The sequence below is a fragment of the Lissotriton helveticus genome, chromosome 4_1, assembly GCF_964261635.1.
Source record: "Lissotriton helveticus chromosome 4_1, aLisHel1.1, whole genome shotgun sequence".
Lineage (NCBI taxonomy): Eukaryota > Metazoa > Chordata > Amphibia > Caudata > Salamandridae > Lissotriton > Lissotriton helveticus.
The window spans coordinates 2,133,203,480-2,133,222,324 of record NC_136063.1 but is presented as its reverse complement, the minus strand read 5'-3'; positions in this window follow the sequence as shown (position 1 = coordinate 2,133,222,324).

Here is an 18,845-nt window from a genome sequence, read left to right as displayed (position 1 = left end):
CTGGTCCGGAATGGCCTGTGGATGCTGGCAACGTGTTGTGTGCATTGTGGGGGCTGCAAGTTCTGCTCCGCTTGAGCAGAAGAGGTGTCATTTGCAGCAATGGTGTCTCAGCCTTGACAGCCATGGTGCGGTATCTAAAGGCCATTCTCGTACTCTCCGCACACTGGAGGTGTCCCCGCAGAAGACAGGGGCCGGCCTCGCACCATCTTGGATGCTGGAATGTGGCAGCGGCTACTTCAGGGTGTGCGGGGTGAGTCCCGCTGGGTGGGTCCCGCCCTCGTCGCCAGTGTCGCAGAGTTATCCTACTGGTAAGTGCATCAGGATGCTGGATGGCAATATGACCACGTGCGGTCCATGCCGGTTTATTTTATGCCCTCTGGCCACGCCAGAGGATGTTACATGTGCATTTCCAGGTTGAGTGTGCAACGCAGGACTGCTGACCTGCTGCAACAAAACAAACATGCCTTGCATAATAATCCATTGCTGAAGCTCCACCCTGAGTAGGACATGGCTTGCAAACTGCAGATTTGGTGGTGAGGCACCCTCTGCAGAAACATCTAAATAAGGTCCAAAATCTTTCAATTAGTTTCTTAATCCAAATGGAAAATTGTGAGCTGTGCATTTTCTGACCACCACCTGTCCTCCATATATTTCCTAAAATGTGCAAGACGGAAAAAATCCCACTTTTTGCCGTTTGCATGGTGTTCGGTTGTCAAATAACAGGAACAAAGGCTCTGGTTGTCTTCTAATGCTCTTATTTAATTGCATATAAACATCCTATCCACTTATGTCGTAAATATAGAGAGTCTTCCTTTTATTAAATGTAAAATAGAGGTCAATATCTCTTACAGCGGCATTCCATTCCATCTCATGGGGGCTTCCTAAGTAATTCATTAATAAAGGAGATATTATTTCTCGCTTTTTCATGTTTACTTGGCTCTCTGAATCCAATTTCTCATTTAACTTTCTACTTTTTGGGCCCAAGAAAATGTTCTTATTTTTGATTTACTTACGGAACGTAATCCCCTAGAGAGTAAGGAGTTGCAAGAGATGTGTATTTTTACCAGTGTTAATTTTTTGTTTTAAATCCCCTCCAATCAGTTTGTTGTTTCTGTTGTAGATGCAAGCCAGGAAAATAATACTGTTGTTAGTTTATTTATGAACAATGATTAAGTGAAGGGGCATCTTGCCAGTATGCTGGTGCAGTGGATGTTCTGATTCTGTAGGCATGTCCTAAGACCACCCGCTGGCCCTAAGACCTCCCGCCATTTTTAGAAATTCCCAGCAACTTGGCAGGAATCATTTTTCTGAAGATGCTCCAGCCAATGCAGTGGAGCACTTTTGCGAAAAATATAATGACAGTCATCTGCCATAGTTTGGCAGGAAGGCAGCATTTTTTCCATTTGCGAAATATTTCTACAACACAAAAAAATCAATGGACTTGACACGTATGAGGTTTCTGGAGGTGTATGAGAGTAACCGTTGATTTTCCTGCTTGGGTCTGGCATGCTTCTCATGGTAGTCTGGTCTGGAAATCTGTGCTTCATATGGCCCATCCAAAATAGGGATGGCCTTCCAACACATTGTGGCCAGCAGCCCCACAGCAGATGGGCTGCCAGTTACATATTTCTAGCAACAGAGTCAGCTAATGCTGGTACCATCAGAACCCTGGCTGCTTCCTCACCCCAGAATGAGGCGGGAGTATCATTGGTGTGGCAAGGTGGGGGACCTACCCATTTACACAATTTCCCTCATTCCACCAAATTCTAAATAATAGTTTAAGGGGCTTGATTAGAGTTTAGCAATTAGGTCAGTAGCCCAGTAGCCGAATATAGAGATCCTTGCCAGTTTAGTGGGAGCACTTTTTTCAAAAAATGTATGTCACCCGACACCCATGTTATGATGGCTACCGCTATTTTGTTTTGTATTACATAAACAAACCCCCAAAAGGTAGGTTGGTTTTTGAAATCCCCAAAGTAAATGCTCTGATGCACAGTGAACTTTCACCCTGCAACTGAAGGGCTTATTGTAGGCCATTGATAGATTCTCTTGCCTCTGATAAAGGTTTCTTATGGTGGAAGCTGAGACTCTTCCATCAGAAACTGGCACTTCTCCCTCCCTACAAATGAGGTGGGGAAACTGTGGGTTTGGGGAGGTACATCTGGCATTTTATGGTGGTCTTCCCATTCCGCCAAACTCTAAATGAGCCCTTACAGCTTTTATAGGATGCTCAGTGCACCCTGATGACTATTAACCAGGAATGGTGGGATGATTTGTAGTAGTTTAGTCAAAATAGAAGTTTGTAGCTTGGAATTCTGCTCACACATTGAAACAAACTGTTTAGGTGGCTTAATATGTAAATATAGATTGCAAAATCTAGAAATAGATGGTGCATAAATCATTGGGAGACCAAAAGGCAAGGAAGGATAAATAAAGCAAAGAAAAGCATCAGAAAGCTGTTAAGGATGATTTAACGTAGCAACCAAAATTACTAGTTTGGGACTGTAAAGCCCCATGTTGAAATTACTCTTGATATATGGAATAAAATACCCCCTGCTTTAAATTATAAGGATATTTCAAGTCACTGATGAGTTCCGGCACCATATAGATAGAGTAACAAGGCCAAAGGCCTAGTTCCTTTATAAGGTTATGGAACTCCAAGATGACTTGCAGTAGAAATATACAGCAAGGGTACCTTATGTCTTACCATACATGGTCACACCATCTCCTTTCCCACAAACCATTTAAATCATTGGTGCTCAGCTCTTTTATTTGAAAGGGAGAGCATTTTTGCAAATATGAAGAATAAAAATATAATCTCTATTAGAATATTGGAATGTTGAGAGCCCCATTAAAGACAATAAAGCAGCAGCGGCCTTTTCAATGTCCTAATACAGGCCCTGTGACTTTCTCTTCCCCTGCTTCTCAAAAATATATAAATTAGGCAGAGGAAAGCAAAAGGCAGAAGCCGTGAAAGAGGGTACATGCAGACTTCTCTACTCCTGTAGCTCAGTGCCAATGGGGCACTAGATGGATGGGGGGAATGCTGCTCAGGTCCTGGGTCTCCCAGGCATGGCTGAACTACAAAAACAGCCAAGCCGAGGAGAACCAGGGGCTGACTTCAGACCCCTTTTACAGCTCTTGCTGATAATTTTCAACAATTCACAACTGTGCCCCTCTTCTTGTCTGTTAACTGTAGAACATCCACAGCAAGAGATGTGTGAACACATGTGTAGCATCCCTTCATCACCAATAAGAAGCAACATCGATTTTGGCTGTCGATCTTCACGTTGGTTTAGATAAACAGAGCTGCCACCTTACAATCGTCGTGCAACCATTAACAGCTCTTCCACCAACTAACTTAGGGCCCGATTCAAAGAACTAACTTACTACAACATCCTAAACTTACTACCATTTTGGTATTCACAGAATGCACTTACTCGTTTTGGTATTCACAGAATGCACTTTCTCATTTTGGTGTTCACAGAAGGCACTTACTCATCGATGAGTAAGTGCCTTCTGTGATTACCAAAATGAGTAAGTTACTCAAATCGAGTAAGTTACTCATTTTGGTATTCACAGAAGGCACTTACAAAATGAGTAAGTACATTCTGTGAATACCAAAATGGTAGTAAGTTTAGTATTTTGTAGTAAGTTAGTTCTGTGAATCGGTTCCAATGACACTCACTCACTTAGCATTCTAAAATTCTATTTTGCCTAGCATGTCATGCATGCTACATTTACTTTTCCTCTTGAAAAAATCTGGGAATATTTCCAAATGAAAACAAAGCATTTAAAGAGAGTTGTATCATTATAGATAGCACTTAAATAAAACACAAAAAGAAAAAGAAATGTGCTCTCAGCAGTAATATGCAATGTAAAACAAGGAGCATCTCACAAAGCTTAAATCTTCCCACAAAAATGTGGGAATCTGGTTTGACGAGAAGTTGAACTTCTCCACTCAGATCAAGAAGCTTACTGGTCAATGCTTTGGCACTTTGAAATCCCTAAACAGTTTCTCCCTATTCTCCCTAGGTCAGCAAGGGAAACTATTACCCGTGCGCTGGTATCCTCGTTCCTCGATTATGCCAATGCCTTGTTTGTAGGTCTGCCCAGCTATTGTCTGAACAAACTACAGTAGGTTCAGAAATCCGCTGCCAGAACTCTCTTAATATCCCCATAAAGACCAGCCTGAGACAACACTTGCTTGATCTGCACTGGCTGCATATGTTGGAGAGGGTTAAGTTCAAATCCCTGTTCCTGGCACATTCAGCTCTCTATGGACACAGCTCTGCTTAATGAGAAAGTGGTTCACGTTCTATATTCCTACCAGGCAGCTGCGCTCTGCTATGCAGCTTCTCGCTTATGTCCCAAGATTTCGCCTTAAGAGAGTGGGAGGGAGCTCTCTTGCTTTCAGGGCATCTTCAGCCTGGAACCTTCTTCCTTTTGACCTCCACAGCGTTCAGGATCCCAAACATTTTAGGAAAAGGCTCAAGACTTTTCTCTTTATTTAGATGTCCCCTTCTGCCTTTCCTTCCTCCAGGCTCGCTCTGGGATAGTCTTTGAGCAGGTGAGCACGTTACAAATTACAAAATACAAACACAAACTGATCATGAACCTTGGGCTACTTCCTGAACCTATAAGAAACCTGTCTAATACAGCCACTCCTTTGAACTTCTACATAGCATCTTCAGGCCCATTGAATTTGCATTCACCACCACCCTTGCTCCTAACAACAGACTTAAATACAGTAGACTCTTCATTCTCATCAGACACGACCAGACTGTCCAAAGTGGTTCCTTGTCTGGGCTGTTTCACTCTTACCACAGTCCACCAATTCGTCCCATTGACTCTAACCGCATTGCTGAAAACTTTGTCCACAAAAAACAGTCCACAGAACTTCTTACCACCTTTTGCATGAATTCTGTTTGGAAACAGAACTATGTCTGGGACCACAGGACGTCGGAATGTAGGGACTGAGTCACCATACCACATCAGTACCTACTGGTCCAAATCCTATTACCTCGTAATTTCTTACCTGCCCTCCCCAGAGTAACAGGAAAATTGGCAATCCAGAACACAATTCTCTAGTCCCCAGGGAAACAGAAGAAACAGATTGTCACCGTTTGTTTTCTCACTCACGCATGTCCATAATAAATAAAAGAAAGACACAAGGGAAGGTTACGATATTTATTGAAACTATTGTACTCTACTATGAAGCAACTGTGCTGCAATTAGAAAACCTATCCAACTGAGCAGAGTAAGCAGCACTATGAGTAAACTGACCGTTTCCCTCTGCAAGAATCATCCTCTCTGTGTTCAAAAGGCAAGTCTCGGTGTATATGATAAGAGATACCTCACTTGAAAACAGCAACTGTTCCTTTGTGCTGTGTCTAAATGCCAAGTTATGTTGCTAACTGATCACAGAAAAAACAGGACTTAGGGCCCGATGTAGGTGGCAAATACCGGTCGGAACCGGCCGAATTCGGCCGTTTCCGACCGGCATTTGGCATCTTGAGATGTAGGGGGCCAGATTTGACAGATTCTGTAAATTTACCGAATCGGTAAATTTACAGAACCTGTAAAATACCGAATCGGTATTTTTACCGATTCGGTACCTTCCAGATGTAGGTGGGACTCTTCTGAGTCCCACAGGCCTTTAGGAGTCGGTATTTTACCACCCAATCCAATTGGGTGGTGAAATACTGAATCCAGGTGTGCATGCACATCTGTGCATGCACACCTGTGCCATGTGACACATAGACATGCCTTTAGGGCATGTCTGTGTGCCACATGGCACACATGCCTGTAATTGGGGTGCCAGAGGGTGTCAAAGTGACACCCCCTGCACCCTTGCAAGATTAGGTAATTACCGAATCGGTAAATACCGATTCGGTATTCCACATTGATTCCTATGGGCTTCAAGGCCCATAGGAATCAATGGGGGATACCGATTCGGTATTTACAGAATCGGTAAATACCGAATCTTACAGATTCGGTATTTACCGAATCAGAATTACCTACATTTCCCCCCCTCTAATTTACCACTTCTTAAATACCGAATCGGTATGATTCGGTATTTTAGAAGTGGTAAATGAGATTTACCTACATCGGGCCCATAGTGTTGTTCGACCTTGTATGAAATGTTCAGACTGAGTCCCAGAAAGGAGAACTGATTAGTAAAAACAACTCTAGCATATTTCTAAAATATTATCGTGGCACAAAAACAAACGTGCTGTGTGTAACGTGTGCAAAGCAAAATGGCCTACAATAAAGTTAGAGAGAGCTAAGTGGGCCCTAAAGGGAATTCACAACACCTCCTCCTTGGTCAGTAAAGTAACGTAGCAACTGACTAGATAATAAAAACGTAAAGCACAAGTTAAGCAGATTCAATGCTTTGCTAATAAGCATGTGATACAAAGTAAATTGTGATAAAAATAAAAAAAACATAACATGTACATTTTGAAAACAAGGCCAATTTAAGGTGTGTCGGAGGTATCTATGATGTCTTCCATGAGTTTAATGGAAAGCAAATCCAGGATGGATTCCATCACCACAGACGACGACTCCGCAGTTCCCCTGATTGAATCATCCAGGGAATAGACATGATCCTTGTTATATCAGCCCATGCTGAGGAAGTATCCAGGCAACCTGCATCTGTTTTATTAGAGCCAAAGTTAAATGTGTCATGTGCCGAGGCACTCATATCCTTTGAAGGGAGGGGTTCGTAACTTGTATTGTGCAGCAATTGAGAACTCTGAAAACAGGTTGTTAGAGGGCTCATCAATAGGTTCATGTCCACAGGAACCAGTCACTGCAGAGCCAGGCAAATATCTTAGGCCCTTTCAAAGGGGCACCAGAGGCAATGAAAAACGGGTTGGACACAGGTAAACCACACAGGTCAGAATATCAATGACCAGTCAAGGTCCAGTTCTGAAGAACCGTAACAGCTGGAGATTTGGCGGTTCCAGAGGGATTTGAGTAAGAACATCCATTGTGGAGAAGCAAAAATGTTATAAAAATGCCGCAAATGAGGAATAACACCAATGGAATACCCCAAGCACACTGGAGAAAAGGGAATGAATAAAAGCTGGTATTACTCCAAAGATTTTTTGGAAGGAACTGACTAAGCCGAAGCTGATAACTTTAAAAATTGAGCTTGGCCGGCAGTATTAGATGCATTAAAAATTTGATCAACTAATTCTCCGAAATATAATGGGAGGTTGGTGTTTAACAAGGACTGTATTTCACTTGATGTCCTTGCAACTTGCGATTCAAAAGTTTTTCAAGCAGATGTTAGCGCCACATCCTTTTGAAACAATTGTGCTTTGAGTCTGCTTAGCTTGTTGAAATCAGCCTTCAAAGTTGGAATGGAAGGCCATACCTAGCTATCAAAACTGCTTTGAGTGGGATGAAACAGCACATTATTACAGGAGGTCACTATTTGGGAAACCCATAAAATATTTGGGATCCCAGCTTACATTCCACAACCATCTTGATCACTCAATATTAAATAGCTTCAGTTCGAAAGAACTTGAATGAGGGGGAAAATTGAAGGGGCTGGTATTTGTTTTAGAAAATAGGCTAACGTACCTACCAGCGCGTTACATGAGCTATGAATGATAATGTGTTCATAAACAAGTGTATGTCCGACAGAAGAGTTGCATTCCTTTCCGGTAAGGAAGACCTCCTTGTTGGCACATTCCCAACAATAAGAAAATGGGGGTGACCATAACTCATGAATGAATCTGCCTCCTTGGGGTTCATATTTACTGGCAGGGAAATGTTTCATGCAAGCTGTAAATTGAAGTGTTGAAATTGGCAAAGCTATTATGCCACGTATTTACCAGACAATGGAAGGTCTCTCTGCTGGTGTGAATGGGAGGTGTTCTAATTTCTCGAGATGTAATGTAGTGTATGTGGCATCTTTCTTAGCCATAAGTCATTGCTTACGTGTCAGATTGAAAGGCAAGAGTAGCTGGCTAGCATTAAGGTAATGTCAAGGTAAGGAGACCATTTTTAAGGTTTTTAAGTCTTGAGCTAAATTGCATGATAGAACTAAGCTGACTTTGCCCATTATACATTGTAGACATGTCACTTTGCATGATATCAATTACAGATGACACAATGTTATTCAAATTACAAATGAGAGAAGACAGCGTATTAATACTATTATCAACTACATTAAGCACGTTATCCAAATTATCTTGATCAATTTGTCTTAAACATATGGCAGCTTCCATTTGTGGCAATTTCTGAATTTTATTATATATGGCATAAATAAATCTTTTATAATTAACACAATTTCTCCACAGAATAGGTGGTGACAATACCTGAATGCTGGGAGTGGGAGTAACGGCGGTCAGGTCCCTGATGTGAAATAAAAAGAATTAGCATATTTGTGTCTACTGGCTATAGTAACCACCATTGAGGACCTGAAAGTGTGCTATGAAATGTACCATTTTGCAACATCCTAGTGAGTTGTTCCTGAGTGTAATTTGCTAAATGCTGGCAATTGGAGGGAATGTTTAGTGCATTCATGTCTTTAATTTTAGCTAATCCTAGACACGGGGTCTGCCGAACGGTGACATTCAGAAAAATCATTTGTGTTGGAATCAAGCAGGCTCAGAACAAGGTTTCCGTCCCCTGAACGCGCTAACGTGTGGCACCTCAAATTGATTTCATGTCAATGGCATCCTTCCAAAATCATAGCCTTTTACAGCTAATTGGCTAACAAATGAGTCTGTATATATGAGCTTAGTTTGTGTAAGAATATTTTTTCGGGTGGTGTAGAAATAGGTTTATAATGATATGACTTCAGGTCAGTATCATATCCAGAAAAATATGTGAATTTATCGCTATATATTTTTTAGCTTCCTTGTGGGGGAGTAGTACAGTGTTCCTATTGTGTGTACAGGGTACATTGAACACTAGCTCGAAGTAAATAGTAATGTCCATAATGATGGTACCAGAACAATTCACCATAAGTAGCAAAATTTAAGTCTATTATTCCATCTCTGAGAGCATGGAGTTTACAGTTTCAACGTCCCAATCATCAGAATGTAACCCAGGTAGAATAACAACACCCATAGAAACCCTAAATACTTAAGGTATCTGCAGAATTTCCATAGGACTGAATACATCGTAAGGAACTTTATCCCAAACAATTCCATCAGTTACTGGAACAGCTGAAATGTTCACAAGGGATCAAATCATCTCGACCGACATAATACCCAGAAGCAGTTTGTTGTAAAAACTGGTGCCACAGGTACGTTAATAGGACTGGAAAAATTCAAAAGCGGCGAATCTATATAAACAACATCAACTGTAGAAAACACAGTAGTAAGAGCAGTACTCATTTCATTTGTGTTGCTGGTAGTTGCAGCTAATGCAGGAAGTAACTGTAGCGCATTTGCTGCCCCCCCAGCTGGGGAGAAACACCTTCAGTGGTACTCACGAGCTGTAGAGGAATTTCCTGCATGGTAGCGAGAGGAGTTAGGGAGAGGAGTTAGGGAACTACAAAGGACTCCTTATGGCCTACTGTTGAGAATTGGCCACATGAAGTAAATTGAAGTTATCAATCGAGACAAAATGATTGTCTTTAGAACCAGGAAGCGGTGGCAAGATTACAGTTCTTGTACCTTGAATGCCAATAGACTGGCACTGGTGCTCGGTATGATGGGTTAAACTCCTTCTTAACCTCCACCTTCTCTCACACGAGATCCCCAACTTGTGGAATCTAGCCAAAAAGTTCTGGTTTCTCCTTGATTCTTGCAGAGGCAGATGTCTTCAACTGCTCATTCGATTGGGTGTCATAGAAGTTTTGTAGATCCTTTAAGACAGCACAACATTCATTTAAGTTAAAAGGCATGGCTGCTGCCACCATATATGGACTGTCATTTTGGAACATACATTTTGATGCCAAAGAGGTCGAGCTACCCCAAGATCTTTTAGGGAGATTATAAAGTGCGTGTTGTACCCCATATAGGTGAGGGATCCCAAAACGTCCTGGGCCTAATACTCTAGCTGTAAGGATTGATTTAAGTCACACTTTATACTCTCCACCACAGAACTGCCCATAGACCGATATGGAGAAAAATAATGCACTTGTACACCCAGGGAAGCCATAGTATCCTGGTACGCTTTAGTAGCAAAAGCCGTGCCCTGGTCTGAGTGGAATGTACTGCATGCATGTGTCCATATAAATACTTTCATGCCTCTAATAACAGTGCTGTGAGTCTCCTATAGGGCCTGTGGAATTTTTCCTTACGTTAGCCTAAATACACACATAATAGGCCGCTTTTGTTTTGCCCATATTACACAGTAACAAGCTTGTTTTTGTGCCACAATGTTATTTTAAAAATATGTGCAATGTTTTATTATTCTGCTTTCTGCTGGGATTCAGTCTGTACATTGTACAAGAACAAACAACATTGTGCCTTGTATTTGTCTGTGGTCGGACACTAATACCTAGACATAATAGAGTGATCCAGATGCTGCTTTTCTAACAGAGCAAATCTTATCAATTGGAGTTCTGATCCATGTGTCCCCATACGCGGCTCCGCTGGAATGGGGACACATGGATCAGAACTCCAATTGAGTTCATTGCAGATTGGCAATTGTCACCCCAGACGTTCAGGAGGCTCATGATGCTTACAACAATATAAAGACAAGTAAAGCAAATCGCATATACTTGAGCTATACCGCTGTAGGTACATTGTAACCTATAGACCATACACCTTTATATATATATTTTTTCACTTTTTTGTAAATACCACATTGTTTTTTGCATAGTGAAACGTGAGTAAGGTGGGGAAGTTGTGCACCCCGTCCTGAAGAAGGAGCTTGGTCTCCAAAACATGTCAACGCACACATGAGGTGATGTACATCATCACGACATCAACACCTCGCACTTCACTTCTTTTAACAGCACCAGCCCGGGGACCTAATTAAAGGTTTTTTCAGAGTCCTACGAGCCAGGTACTTTTTAAACTTTTCACTCATCCCACCACTCACTCACATCATCTTTAAAAATACCCTCACACACATGCACCATACATAGTCTATTATTATAAGTGCTCCCACGTAGTCGTAGGTCGTAGCATGCCGCATCCCGTAGAAGGGTGCGAAGACCCCTATGATGAAGCATGACACCAAGGGTCCTTTTGGTGTGTGAGGGGTATTAAAAAACCACTAAGTGCTCCACACCACTGTGAGGAACACTTCTAAACACTATTAGGTGGATTCTCTTTGTTTATGTAAACTTGTCTAGGGAGTATGAATCCATCCGTGATACTCTCCCTCCCTTCCCTTGTTTTTTTCATGTCCTGTGATCCTATGCATAGTTCTGTTCCTGAGCAGAATCCCTGCAACAACAGTACGAACATCAGCTGAACACTATGACCAAATCCAGAGGAACCTTGAGCAAGAATCAACTGCAACTAGGATGAATTTAAATGCTGTATCTGAATTAAGAGGACCACAGTGGTTTGTTAGAAATAAACAGGTGTGTCTGTGGTGGACGAGCCACAGTGAAAGCGTTACTTTGTTGACAAATATCATAACAAAGGACATATTTCTTTATATCAGCTATGAAACCAATGACGTTGCTCTAGAAGCAAAATTGTGGCCCGACATGTGCAGAAGCAACACCTTCATGCGCAGCTGTCACTAAATCTAGTCTGCTTTCTTGGTTGGGAATCAAACGATAACCAAACTCCTGTAATAGCTACAAAAGGAATGTTTTGTTTTGTTCAGTTAAGTGGTATGTATATTTAGAAGGAAAGCCCATAGGTAAAGGGGTACCGTTTGTATTAGCATTGTCGGCAGCTAAAATATCGGAATCCATTCTCGTTTTAGTATTAGTAGGTGCTGAAACAGTAGCAGTCGTAAATATAAATTTGGGCTCTTCATCAGCCATAGAATTCCCTACAACATGTGCTCCCACACGCTGATGATTCAACGTATCTATAATATGAGGCTGTGGCAATCTATTTTTGAGGTCTACCACTTTAGCCCAAAGTGTTTTATGCTTGATTCTGTTGCCTTTAGAATCTGTTTTCAGTGCCAATAATGTAAATTATCATCAAAGGACTGTACACAATAATATGAATCACACACTATACGTTTGAGGAATTCAGGATCCGGATGTTCGAGTGAAAGAAGCAAAGCCTTTAGTTAAGCCAGGGTACAGTGCAGTCCCCTAAAGACTTTGTGGTTGGAATTTGCTGTCCAACATTACACCAACACCGGTGGCGCACGCCACCAAATTTTGCTGTTTAGAATCTATAGCAGGCTGGGCTGAACCATCAGCGTAAACAATATATACTGTTCAAGATGCAAGACAGAGGTAAGCATGGAGTAAACATGCACATATTGTAAAAATTCTTGTTTTTGTGAAGACAGATGAAGGGCAAAGTCAACATCAACAGCTGTTAAGGATGTTGCCCATTGTATCAATCGAGGATGGAGGGCTTTAGCGTTAGGAATTCTAGCTTTTGTGACATCCTCTAAGGCTGGCAGGGGAATAACGACAATAATAGAATAGCCATCTGCACCTCGTTCAGTATTTTTTCAGTGGAAGCAAAACTCATTTCCGCACTGGAATATATATGTGATTTAAATACTATCTGCACTGTCTCACCTTCGTTAAAAGTGATATAGGTAAATCCAATTGCACCCGGCAAAACATGGATGACTAGTGTTAGAAAGGGGGTTACTGGTTGGCTACGGTGTGCACCTACGGCAGGGAGAACCCACCACTCTAGTCAAGGTAAGGGAATTACACACCCAAGATAACCTCTGTTCATCCACTTGGTAGCTTGGCAGAGCAGTCAGGCTTATCCCAGAGGCAATGTGTAAAGTGTTTGCGCAACACACACATACCAGTGACACACTAAATACACCACAGGAGAGACACCACACAGTTGTATATAAAAATATGTCTTATATTGTATATAAACACATAGACCACAATCACATTACTCATAAATCATTTGCCAATGAGGGAATTGTCATAACATCATAGGTAGTGCAGTAAAGTAACTACTTATAGATTGCACACGTCATGAAAACCCCATCACTGTGCAGGTAAATGCAACCCTGACATGATACTTGTTATTCTGTTATCACAGGGCATAAAATGGCATACATCTTCCCATGTGGGCATAAAATGCAGGTGAATGTAATACATCACATGAATCATCACCTACGTGTGAGTAAGCAAGGCTAGTAGTGAAAAAGGCACATGAATCACTGTATTACCCTCCAACACATAACAGCCTCAGATGCACCTGTGCCTCTATTAGGCTCTTTACAGTAAAGGCTCAATGACAGTCAGGCACACACGGAACGTAGTCCTCAGAAACACCTACCCGCCTACTGCAAGTATTGTGGTAATTTGCAGCAGATTTCTGAAAGGCGGCAACCTGCCTATCAGTGGGGCCTCCATCGAGGACTCACCCCGGGTTTTTCACAAATGAAAACCAGTGATATGTTCCCACCCCTCCCCCGTTAGGCACATCCTATGGGAGAAAGGGAGGCAAACAATTGCAGGGCAAATGCGGGGAAAGCTGGAGACTTCATGCCGGCCTCCTCAGGCTGGGCTGATAAATGTGGTGTGTCACCACCAATCATCCTTGAGCCGTTCGGGCTCACTCAGGGATGCAGTGCTGGACGCAGCCTCCCCTTTGTCTTTGTATTGAGACACGGAGCAAAGTTTCCGTCTGCTCCACTCCCTTCACCATGGCTTCCACGATGGCTGGGTCCTGTTCGCCTTGATGTCGGTGTTGCTCGGCAACGTGGGGGACTCCCCCAGGATTTCCTTCTTCCCTTGCGGCTTCAGAAGATTGCCCACCTAGGTAGCCTCAGCATCGCGCGGCCTTAGGAAGAACCACAGAGTGCGGCGGTATCTGCAGCGGACCCACCCACCACTGACATTTGTGGCAGTCCCAGCTCGGCTGACGGCCTGTGCCCGAGGCAGAAGATTTCTCCTGAAGTTGGGGAGTGTGGCATAAACAAAGCGCTCCCTTAGCAATAAATAAAGCACTCACCAGGCACTAGCTTTTTGAAAGAACAAGAAAATTGTGATCTGCAGCACTTGCTAGTAGATCGCATGACATGCTCCCCATTTGCTAGTTCTCTTTTAAGATTAAGAACAGTCCAGTCCTTGTCCGGCTCCAGAAAGGAGCAACAACTGCAGGCTGACCATCCCCACACACATCAGGGGAAGCACTGCTCACATCGAGCAAGGATCTTTTGTAGTCTTTTATCTCCCTGAGACTTCCAACAGGAAGCAGCACACACAAGCCCTTGGAGATCTTCTTAAGCAGGATACCACAGCAAGGTAAATAGTCGGTCCTTTTCCTCTGCCCACAAATAGAAGCAGCAAGTGCAGGCCAACCCACTCCTCCCACCGAAAAGGCAATTCTCCTCACACAGCTTTTCATCTCTTCTTGCTGGTAGGGTCCTCTTGTTTCCAGAAGTGATCTAAAGTTCTGGGGTTTTAGGTCCAATACTTATACCCCATTTTCTCATTATAGTCTTTGTTCCTGAGTCCCTGAGCTCATTACGAACAAGTTCTGTCCTCCCTCATCCAGCTTGACCACATGAGGTGGAGACAGCATTGTGCAAAGGAGACACAAGCTATTCCAGTGCTAGTGAAAACTCCCACCACACTAAATGCAGAAAGGTTTATTCAGACTGGCTATGAGCCACCCAGGAAAGGCAGGATACACCTGAACCCCCCTTGTGACTGTCTAGATTGAATGCACATCCCCAGCTCCTGTCACCCTAAAACCAGATGGTGAATACAGGAACAGGCAGAGGCACACAGAATGGTAAAGCAAGAAAATGGCCACTTTCTAAAAGTGGCATTTTCAAACACACATTTTAAAAACCGCCTTCACTAAAAGGTGTGTTATTAAATTCTGTATTCAGAGGCTAAACTCCATTGCTCAATCTTGTCCCAATGGAAAGTTACACTTGAAAGATGTTACAAGGCAGCTTCCATGTTAACCTATGGGACAGACAGCCTTTCAATAATGTAAAATGAAATGCACAGTGTTTCACTATCAGGGCGTGGCAAACACACCAGCACATGGCCGACCTTTCACATACACTGCACCGTGCCCATGGGTTACCTTGGGTATACCTGAGGGGTGCCTTACATGTAAGAAAAGGGAAGGGTAGGGCCTGGAAAGTGGGTGCTCTTGCTAGGTCAACAAGGCAGTTTAAAACTCTGCATGTAGACACTGCAATGACAGGTCTGAGACACATTCACAGGGTTACTCATGTGGTTGGTACAATCAGTGATGCACGCTCACTGGTTATTGTCAGAACCAGTGGTTCCTGTGGAATAATAGAATCAATATAGATAATAAGGTGCACAATCGCAATGGAAGGGTTAAAATTATGTCAGAGGGAGAAGAAACCACAATCACCTATGGTTGTAGTTTGATACAATCATGTTTTATATTTTAAAAACAAAATTCTATATACAATGAAAACAAAAAATGTGCGTAGTGTCCCCAGTGAGAAACAGGAACCTAAAATATTGGTGACATAATTGTGACAGTATCTTACAAGGTTCCCAAGGTATTCAAAAAAGTCGACCATTTAGCAACTCAATACATAATATACAACAGCTATATACAATAATACCCGCTGTTAATGGTTCGCTTTATTTTGTTGTTGAGGACGTTTCAACCCTGTACGTGATCTAGGGTCTCATCAGAACCTATGGATTTAGGGACATCTAGGAAAAGAAAAAATAATAAAAGAAGCATATGGCCCATATACCGGCACAAATGCGACCAATTGGATAAAAGGTCATGATTTTAAATGTGAAAAACATGGCAAATGATTTTAACTGGTTTATTGTATTGTTTTTCAATTCTTCCCCTATTTGGTATTATTCTAAATCGACTATATATTTCCTGTACTTCTTTTATGATCCAAATAGATCGAAATAAAGATTGAAAAATGAAAAATGAAATAGTACCTGACGGGTAGAATGCGCAGCCGCCTGAGGTGTACGTGCCAACAGTGGGTGATGGAGGCAAAGGAAAACGAGATACTCACAAGGACACCCAGCCGGTTACTGAATATGTGAGAAGAAAAAAAAAGAGAATAATATTAAGTATAGGGACGGCAGGCAAGATGGTAGAGGTGCTGTAGGGCTATCTGTACTAATGATAATACATAATAAGGAAACCTTACCCCAAGTGAGAGCTCACTGGTAGCATTTGAGTTACAGACCCTGGTACACTCAGTGCATTTTACTAGGGACTTACTGGTAGATCAAATATGCCAATGCAATCATTGATAACCAATCATAATCACAATTTACACAGAGAGCATGTGCTCTTTAACACTGATCAGCAGTGATAAAATTCCCAGAGTCCTAACGTCAACAAAAACAGGGTCAGAAAAATAGGAGGCAAAAGGCAAAAAATGATGGGATAAACCTGCCAAAAGGGCCAGGTCCAACAACTAGATTCTTGGTATTTAAAAGTGTACGTAAGTGACGTGTTGCTAGTAAGTCAGATTGTAGGATCAGAGTGTATCTGTGTGTTCCGATGTACAATGTGAATTGGAAAAAATCAGGTGAAACAATTCATAGAGTGGTTTGATGCGCTGTGCCTAATCAGGAATGTATGTTCTACCAAAATTAAGGATTGCAATTACTTTAAAGAGTTTGGAGGTTGCAATTGTGCACATTTCTCCAAAACGTGAAGGACAAAACTCCTACCCTCATGTATAAGTACATATTCTCAAGAAAAGGACACTTAGAAATGCAATATGAGATTTCATAAAGTTGACGTTTTAGCCACATGCAGTGAATCTTAGAATTATGCAATCCACTCTGGCTAAGTGTGGGTTTAACTCATCGTCCATCAGGTAGATGTCATCTATATAAGACAATGTGTCAGGGTCAATATTGTGTACAATTGACACTATGAGGGCAGCAAACAGTCCTGGACTGTCCTGGACTGTTCTTATATCCCATTGCTAGTCATGCAAAGCTAAGTTGAAAGCCAAGCGCCGAGGAGGCTGTTCCAATCTCTGCTTTCAAGCGCTCGATTGTGGCTGAAAAAAACATTGGAAATATCCATGGTTGTTTTGTCTTTTTTACAGACTACATTTTTAATTAGTGCAGTACTGTGTGTATTTTGTACGGCAAAAGTGAGTGTATGACTGTTTAAATGTCGACAGAGTAAGACTATATGGTATGAATCATCTGGTTGCAAAACAGGAGAAAGGGGGTTATCCATTTTAGAGAAACAGGGTTTAATTACTCCCTGATACTCCATTTGGGAGAGTATGCTTTTGCATCCCGTTTAATGGGATATTGTGGTTGTTTACTTTTAGCTTTCGGTACATTCCTTTTCACCATTGCTTCACAATCATTCAAGACAACACCAAACGTATTTATACATGGTAAAAACCTTGTTGTAAAGGCTGTTTCCCACAAACATACTGTTGCTGTCTCTCCACACTTGGCCAGCAGAAGCATTGGCTAAGCTATTTTAACGTAGCCCTAACTCATAGATTAAAAATTGTAGTCTGTGCTCTGCAGCAGACACACAACCGCTGGAGTTATATCATTGTGATTGAAGCCTTTATCGTGCAAGTGGCTCAATTTACCTGACGTGTGCTCAACTCACCAATCTATTACAGGCTTTACTACGCCTATCTATATACAAAACACTGTGACTTCAAAGCTTGGACAGATCAGAAGGGTTTTAAGAATGTTTAATAATATCATTCACCCCTTCAAAAAGTCGAGAAATATCATGAGTGTGAAATCTTTCACATTTTGTGGACACAGAGAGCTGAGCTGGTATGAGCTGGAAATGTCTTCTTGAGCCAGTCCCACTGCTGGTAGCTTGCATGAATTTTGAAAGTTAGGAATACTCTTGAGTTCAGTTTTTATGTGGGATATTGTAAAGAGGCAGTAATTCCACAAAATGATGCAAAAATGTTTTGCACAGTGTTGCATACACTTATCTGTAATGCAGCAACTTGGAAGTTAGTGGCTTGCGGGATGTCTCCATCCACCAGCTGGCAGATGGCCCATCTATCTATCTGAAGGAGCCATCTGGCAAGGATGCCCATCTCATGAAGAACATTCTATCATCACACCCTGATTAACTTCACGTTATTTCAGATTTAATCTAAATCCATACAATTAAGACCAGATTTGCCTCTTAGGAAAATGGTACAACACTTACATCACTGTAAAAACGTTTGGGATTTTGGCTTGATTTACAGCACCTTATCGCAGTCAAACTGGTGATAAATGTATCACCCTCTTCACAATCGGGTGCTAACAACCAATATCACCAGTTTACCTGCTATGGCAGCCGCAAAAAAACATCGCCACAGATGACCCTGGCAAATAACGCTAATGATATGCAGAGTAGGCATTCCTATGCAAAAATCAGCAAAAACACAACTTTGCAACATTCTCAACGACCAGCCAGATCGGCGATAAGATCCCAAAACAGGAGATAAGGCGCGTTAGCAGCAGGGATTTAACACCTGCTTACCTGGAGAACCGGCACCATAAATGGGAGCCCAGGCCAGAGCCACACCTGGAGAACAACAGATGCCATGGAGCTTCTGATCATGCAGCACGGACACCTAAGAAGGCCTCAACACCCACCGCCACCACACCCAGGCCCACCCTAGTAAGTTACAGCCTGCAAGACAAAATTCAAGATAAGAAGGTGTGTCAGGTGCTCATCAACGGGCAGAGAGAGAGAGAACGAGAGAGAGAGAGAAAGAGAGAAATCGAGAGAAAGAGAAAGAGAGAGAAAGAGAGGGAGAGAGAGGGGAAGAGA